Raw genomic sequence first — 8917 nt, forward strand, 5'->3', positions numbered from 1 at the left:
TGATGATTATTTATGGCAAAAAGTTGAAACAGTTGAAACAATTTTACAACCATATATTAGTTTTCTATAATGCATGAATTGAACTTAACTTTTGCATATCAACTATTTATTCATATTTTTGCTTTTAAGATTACCATTTAAAAATTGTTTCTGATTTTGTGATTATCATTAATAAAAGTTGAGAGAAAAATATTATTTTGACTTGATACAAAGACCTAATACCAATCTCTATTTATAAAAATACATAAACTCAATTCTAAATCATCAGCGGACTAAAATTATAATAATTGATATTAAATATGATATACAAGATACTTTAATATACTCTAAATGAATATAAATAATATAATAATATATTTATAATATTCTAACAAATAAATCGATAAGAGGAATCATAATGTTAAAATTAACCTCAATCTTGGAGATAATCCGAATTAATCTTATCGTGCCTCTTATTCTTCACCTTTTGCTTCAGTAAATCAACCACACTTTAATTGCAAGATGATTATACTTTGCACACAAATTTGAAGAGATGAAAGAAGAAATAAATTCAAATTAAGGAAAATGCATAATTTTGGAGGAAGAAGGAGAATGTATTTCATTGTGTAACTACACTGAACTGTATCCATGAAAATTATTATAGTGTGATCGGTTTCCTACTATTTATAGTGTGATTACTTGCACTCCAAGTAATCTCAAAATAAATAACTCAACTGTTACACGAAAACACTAAGTTCAACTTTGTCAAATCCAAGTTGATTATACTCTATTTATTATAAATAATCTTAGACTCCGTCGAAGTAAAATTCTTCGACAACTTCATACTTCGACAGTTGTCAAATACAATCTTACTTAACACAAAGAATTACATATTTAAAACACCACCTTATTCACCATTATTCTCAATCTCTTGAACAATTTGATCGACCTGCACAGTCTTCATCATTATGTCTGCAATACGACTCTCTGATCTATAGTGTTCTAGGCTCATTCTTTCATTTGGTATTTGTTCTCTTAGATAATGGAATATCATTTTGATGTGCTTACTTCTTCCATGTGCTATCAAATTCTTCACCATATTGATAGCAGACATGTTGTCGATCTTCATGATCATTACTCCATGGTTCTTCCCTGTAATTTCTTTGATCAAATTCACCATCCATGTTGATTTGTACGCACATAGAGAGGCAGTTGTGTATTCATCCTCACATGATGATAATGCTACAACAGGTTCCTTTCTTGAATTCCAAGTAACTGGTGCACCACCTAACATGAATACATATTCAGTTGTGAAATTTATATCCTAACCATCACCACACCAACTAGAGTCAGTGTATCCCAAATGTTTGCATTCTTTTCCTTCATCTATTGCAGGAAAAAGTGCCATAATTTATTATTCCTCTTAGGGATCTTAGTATCCTCTTGGTGGATGCAAGATGAGATATCTCTAGCTTCTGCATGATTCTACTCATCATACCTACATTGCATGATTGATCAGGTCTTGTGTGACAAAGGTATCTTAGTGATCTAATGAGTCTTCTACACTGAATTGGATCAACTCCATCTTCATATGGATCATTTGTCAGTTACAATCTTGTTTCAGCTGATGTCGAAGTTGCATTGCAATCCTCCATCTCAAATATTTTGAGTATCTCTCTAGCATGTCTTTTTTGGTGCAACATCAATCCTCAACTACTCTTGTAGAATTTGACGCCAAGGAAATTAATTCGTCATCACATACAGGTAAAAAACGAGAATTAAAAATATTATAAAATGGAAGCACACTTGAGCCGTATCTCATGGACTCTTAAATAATTTAACTAACTGATCAAAACAATGAAAGGGGGGGGGGGGTTGTATTTTGTCCCAAAATATGGGACTTTGATTCCTGAATTTTGTCTTCTAAAATGGCACGTAAAGTTTTTGATTCAGACCTGATTTTTTAGAAAACCATGTTTTTGATGCTAGATCACGTAAAGGCCAAAACAACAAGAACGAAAGGTCCGGGACACATAATTGCAACACCTATGAATCTAATATTGGTTAAAATCGACAAAAGTCCCCACGATAACATTACCAATTTAATTCGCTATCGTACACGGGTCTAAAACAAGTTTAAAAACATAGTAAACTGATGCGACACTTGAGTCATATCGCAAAGACTCGTGATTATTTTAACCAACCGAATGAAGCAGAGGGGCTTAAGGTTTTTGATTATGCTACTAATTAAAAGAACTGATTACAAATAAAATAAACATGTCAATCTACCGTTTCAGTTGAAGAAGAAGAACGATCCAAAACGCAGCGGAGTTTAAAATTTCTCCTTTAGTGATCCTTACTAATGGGCATGATCAGTGATAGAATCGTTACCTCTTGTGGAGATTGTAACCTTTGATGCAGATCTACGGAGCGATCACGAACGTTGAATGATGACAACGCCTCTACTCAGTCCACACGAACGGATTCCTTCAATCTCAGTGTTAGCTGCTACGAATGAAGGCTTTGAGTGAGAGAGAGAGAGAGAGAGAGAAACGAAATTACAACTACACAAATGCTTCTACACAAGGGTTCTAGTTATAGAACCACTTGTGTGGGCTGCAAGCTAAAAAGCCCACTCAAGTGTATGTGGCCCATATCTTATAATATGCTAAAATCACTTAAGCGCGTGGTACCTTACCATATTTTGTATTCTACTTAAGTACAACGTACCTTACGATGTTCTACAATTCACTTAAGTGCACCATACATTACAGTATTCCTTAATTACTTTATCTCTCATCAATCCGTCCTTTTGTGTGTGACCCTATAGGTTTTCGCGGCATTGGCAATTATATTAAATCACGTATTTAACATAATAAACAGTGAGCGGTATCTAGCAACACATCACTGCTACCCAAGACATGAAAATGTCATGTGATCTGACAAATCCTTTTGTGATAATACTTATGTGTACAATTACCCTTTTGCCTTTATGTCTATATTGAACACAAGGCATATACCGTGTCATCCTTGTCCAGTTCAATATTGGACCCATAGACATTTATCCTGTTACGCAGGATGGGCAAATTCCATCTAGGTCACTCATGTCCCTTAGCATGCTTCGTGGAGTACCCATCAACTGTATTTATGGTCATCCAGTTACAGACAATGTTTGATCAGCAATAAGGCACTCGACTCTACATCTAGGGTCCATAGTGGTTTCAGGTCGAAGGGTGGTATACACCATTATCATAATGAGAATAACTTATGACACTTTGCATAACATTCTATATAGTATTCTCATAGCGGGTCAATCTAGTATAAATATTACTCTTAATATTCATACCTATGTTTAAGACTTGATAACTCCTTATCCATGATCCATGAGATGTGATCATCAGTCTATATACATAATAGTCTTAATGCTTTAATGTTATCCGACTTCACAATAAAGCTCGACTATGGATACTTTAAGAATAATGTCCTTATGTTTAATGTGTTCTCATGATTAAGTCATACTTGATACATTAAACAGACTATCTATTCTAGGGACTTTATTAGACAAACATAATAAAGAAAAAGCCTTTTATTATTAATAAATAATTCGATACAAGTACCAAAAGTATTGGCCTCTAGGGCTTACACCAAGAATCTCCCACTAGCACTAGAGCCAATCAGGCATACCCCTAATGCCCATAGATCTAGCATGGTCATCATGCTTCTGCTGCGCAAGAGGCTTTGTCAGTGGGTCAGCAATATTGTCAAGTGTAGGTACTCTGCATATTTTCACATCTCCTCTATCTATTGTCTCTCGAATGAGGTGATAACGCCTAAGTATGTGTTTGGATCGTTGGTGAGATCTAGGTTCCTTAGCTTGTGCGATAGCACCATTGTTATCACAATAAAGACCAATGGGATCCACAATGCTAGGAACTATGCCAAGTTCACTAATGACCTTTTTGATCCAATTAGCTTCTTTTACTGCACTTGAGGCAGCAATATACTCGGCCTCGGTTGTAGAATCAGCAATTGTATCTTGCTTTGAACTTTTCCAACTCACAACGCCACCGTTTAAGCAAAGCACATAACCAGATTGCGATCTAAAGTCATTCTTATCTATCTGGAAGCTAGCATCGGTGTATCCAATTACAACCAGCTCTTCTTGACCTCCATATATCAAGAATGAGTCCCCTTCTCAAATACTTAAGGATATTCTTGACAACTACCCAATGAGCATCACCAGGATAGATTGGTACCTACTCGTTGCACTTAAAGCAGACGAGACATCTGGTCGAGTACATAACATGGCATACATGATAGATCCTATTGCAGATGCATATGGAATCTTATTCATGCGATCCCTTTCTTCCTTAGTTGAAGGGGATTGTGTTTTTGATAGACACAGGCCATGTTGCATAGGTATGAATCCTTTCTTGGAATCATGCATATTAAAGCGTCTCAGCACTTTGTCTATGTACGTACTCTGACTTAGGCCAAGCAGTTTTTATGATCTATCTCTATAGATTCTGATTCCTAATATATAGGCTTCTTCACCTAGGTCCTTCATAGAAAAGCATTTCCCCAACCAATACTTTACTTGTTGCAGGTTAGGGACATCGTTTCCAATGAGTAATATGTCATCTACATATAATACAAGGAAAACGATCATGCTCCCACTAACCTTCTTGTAGACACAAGGCTCATCTTCGTTCTTGATGAATCCATATTGTTTTACTGTTTCATCAAAACGAAGATTCCAGCTTTTGGAAGCTTGCTTCAATCCATAAATTGATCTTTGTAACTTACATATCTTTTGGGCTTCTTCTGATATGTCAAATCATCTAGGCTGTGTCATGTACACATCCTCAAGAAGATTCCCATTAAGGAAAGAAATTTTGACATCCATCTGCCATATTTCATAATCATGATATGCAGCGATAGCAAGTAATATCCGAACAAATTTAAACATTGTAACTAGTGAAAAGGTTTCATCATAGTCAACCCCATGAATTTGTTTATATCCTTTTGCAACCAGTCTTGCCTTATAGGTATGTACCTTACCATCCATGTAAGTCTTCTTTTTGAAGACCCACTTGCATCCTATAGGGTTAACTCCTACAGGAGGCTCTACCAAGGTCTAAACTTGGTTTGTGTACATGGAATCCATTTCAGATTTCATGGATTCTAGCCACTTCTCAGACTCGGGACCAGTTATGGCCTCTTGGTAGGTCACATGCTCATCTTGATCCATGAGTAATACATCACCTTAATCAGTTATGAGATATCCATATCTCTCAGGTAGGTGACGTATCCTGCTTGACCTACGCTGGTCTTGTTCTACTTGAGAAGGTTGCCCTTCCACAACTACTTGTGTTTCCTGCTCTAATTCCTCCATAGGTGTATCAATGCTTTGTGATTCTTGAATTTCTTCAAGCTCTACTTTCCTCCCCATGATTCCTTTTTAAATAAAATCCTTTTCTAGGAAAACTCCAGTTCGAGTGACAAACACTTTGCCCTCAGAAGGATTGTAGAAGTAATACCCTCTTGTTTCTTTAGGATACCCCACAAATAAGCATTTTTCAGATTTGGGCTCAAGCTTAGTTGAAATTTGTCATTTCACATAAACTTCGCAACCCCAAATCTTCATGTAAGACATATGTGGTTTCTTACCACTCCATATCTCATATGGTGTCTTCTCAATCTTTTTGGATGGAACACGGTTAAGTGTGTAAGCTGCTGTCAATAGTGCATGTCCCCAAAAGGAGTTTGGAAGATCGGCGTGACTCATCATGGATCGGACCATGTCTAACAGGGTTCAATTTCTTCTCTCAGATGCACCATTCCATTGGGGTGTTCCAGGAGGAGTAAGTTGGGATAGGATCCCACACTCTTTCAGATGGTCATCAAACTCTAGGCTTAAAGACTCACCACCTCAATCTAATCGAAGAGTTTTAATATTCTTACCTAGTTGGTTTTGTACTTCATTCTTTAATTCCTTGAACTTTTCAAAGGACTCTGATTTGTGTTTCATTAAATACACATAATAATATCTACTGAAATCATCAGTAAATGTGATGAAGTACTGAAAACCTCCTCTGGCTGGTATGTTCAGTGGTCCACATACATCAGTGTGTATGAGGGCCAAAAGATCATTAGGTCTTTCACCTTTTCCTATGAATGGAGACTTTGTCATCTTTCCAATTAAGCAAGATCTGCATGTCTCATATGATTCATAGTCAAAAGAGTCCAAGAGTCCATCTTTATGGAGTTTGGAAATGTGTTTCTCATTTATGTGGCCTGATCGACAATGCCAAAGGTAAGTTGGATTTAACTCATTAGGTTTCATCCTTTTAGTATTAATGTTATAAATAGGAATTTCAAGATCAAGGACATATAGTCCATTGTTCATTTGTGCAGTAGCATAGAATATATCATTCAAATAAATTGAGCAACAATTGTTCTTTATTATAAATGAAAAACCAAACTTGTCCAAACAAGAAACGGAAATGATATTCCTGCTAATTGCAGGTACATAATAACAGTTCTCTAACTGAATTATTAAACCACTAGGTAAAGTCAATACATAAGTTCCTACTGCTAAAGCAGCAACCTTTGCTCCATTGCCAACTCGTAGGTCAACTTCACCTTTTGCCAAATCTCTACTCCTTTTTAGCCCCTGCACATTGGTACAAATGTGAGAACCGCATCCAGTATCTAATACCCATGATGCAGAAGTAGATAAATTAATTTTAATAACAAAAATACCTGAAGTTGAAGTCTCTACTCCATTCTTCTTATCTTCCAGGTACTTTGGGCAGTTTCTCTTCCAGTGTCCGGTCTTACAGCAATGGAAGCAGGTGCCTTCCTTTGCTATGCCTCCACTAAGATTCAAAGCAGCAACAGTGGGTTTGGGTTTGACAACTTCATTTCCTTTCCCTTTATCACCCTGCTTGGTGGGTCTTTTGTTTTGTCTCTTTCCATTTCCGATCATCAGAATGGACTTCCCTTTTGACTTCAGATTCTGCTCAGCAGTTCTTAACATGGCTAGCAGTTCAGGAAGAGATTTGTCCATATCATTCATATTGAAGTTTAGGACAAATTGACTGAATTTATCTGGCAACGATTGCAAGATCAAATCAGTCGCAAGTTCCTTTTCGAGGGGAAAACCCAACCTTTCAAGGTTTTCCACATACCGAATCATCTTGAGCACATGGGGACCTACAAGGGCTCCCTCAGCTAAATTGACTTGAAAAAGTGCCTTTTGAAACTTCAAACCTCTCATGCCTTGCTTGCTCTTGATAGAGCATCCTCAGGTGTTCGATCATATCGAACGCTGCCATGTTCTCATGTTGCTTTTGCAACTCTGAGTTCATGGTAGCTAGCATGAGACAGGCAGTTTCATTGGCATCATCGACATGCTTCTTATAAGCATCTCTTTCTGCCTTAGGTGCAAAACTAGGAGGTTCCTCTTCAGGAACAGGTTTCTCCAAGACATACAAATTTCTATCATGTTTGAGGACAATCCTTAGACTTCGGTGCCAATCCAGAAAATTTGTCCTACACAATTTTTCCTTGTCAAGGATTGATCATAAAATGTTGTTAGAGGTGTTTGTTGTCATGGTAATCTATATGAAAATAATGAAAATATAAGTATCAGTAACATATTTAATTAGGCCTTTAATTAAATATGCTCCCACTATTTTACTCAAAATAAATGACCCTCACCATTTGATTCGGAAAATCCCGTTGGAAGATTTTCTAGTGGGTCGAGATCCACATTTAACTTTGTTTTAAGTCCGCGTAGGCGGATTTCACAAAACTAGGTTATTTAGGTAGGAACACCTTCGAATTGTATCTAATACAACTCTCGAATATTTTAGTTGGGTGAATAACTCCTTATTCCAATCCATCACATGGATCATTTCCAACTCTTACTTCTAAACATATATAATCTTATTATAATTTGTTTAGTTAAGTTTGACCCATTGTTTTAGCAATTGGATATTACAATTATCCCATCACACCTTACTGATATAAAACATGCACCTCGCGTAGGCGAAACCTACATTATCCGATACTAGTCTTGATGAGTGCTAAAACTTGGAAAGCATAAACTTAATATTTAATTTGAGGGAATTTGCAATTATTCTGATCTCACCGGCTTATTTATCATATAAATCGTCTCTCACATGCATCAACATACATTCACATGCATCAACATACATAATGAAACAGTTATGGCCCCTAGCGCAATTGTTCTCCCAAGCCAATGAGAGAACCTAAGCTAACCTAATAACGATCTAAGCTTCTCCAAGCAATATCTTCAAGGTTGTCCTCCTTTGATATTGAATTCTTCTCTTTCTTCATAACATTATATTACATAAAAGAAACTTGTTTTACATACGAGGGAGTGAGATGAGAAAAGAAGTTACATTAAGAGATTAAAAGAGAGGCACGACACGCAGGTCGTATTTTAAAAACCCAAAACAAAATAAAGGAAAACTAAGGCCATAACCGATCACCACAAGACAATAATAATAAACACATTATTATTATTAATTTTAATTCTTTTAATTAATTAAAACCAAATTAAATTTCGGCGACCAATCACACTATGCAGAGTTAGCGGGGGGTCCGCTGGCCGGTCAACGGACGGGGGTCAAGGGGGCAGCGCCCCTGGCCGAAATTTTTAATGAACAATTCATTTGAAATCGACGTCGTTTTTCGCATCAACACTTGATACTTTAAAGCACAACTCTTGCGCAGTCACAACCCTAATCGCATAACTCTTTGACAACACAACCCTTGTGCCGTCACTAACCCTAATGCACCAATTTCAGATCGTCAAACACATCTGGATTGTTGATTCAGTATGATTGATCAACACGTCATTGCTTCACCATACTAATGTCGGATCAAGAAGCAAACGACCATTGAT

The sequence above is a fragment of the Lathyrus oleraceus genome, chromosome 3 (assembly GCF_024323335.1).
Source record: "Lathyrus oleraceus cultivar Zhongwan6 chromosome 3, CAAS_Psat_ZW6_1.0, whole genome shotgun sequence".
NCBI classification, from domain to species: domain Eukaryota; kingdom Viridiplantae; phylum Streptophyta; class Magnoliopsida; order Fabales; family Fabaceae; genus Lathyrus; species Lathyrus oleraceus.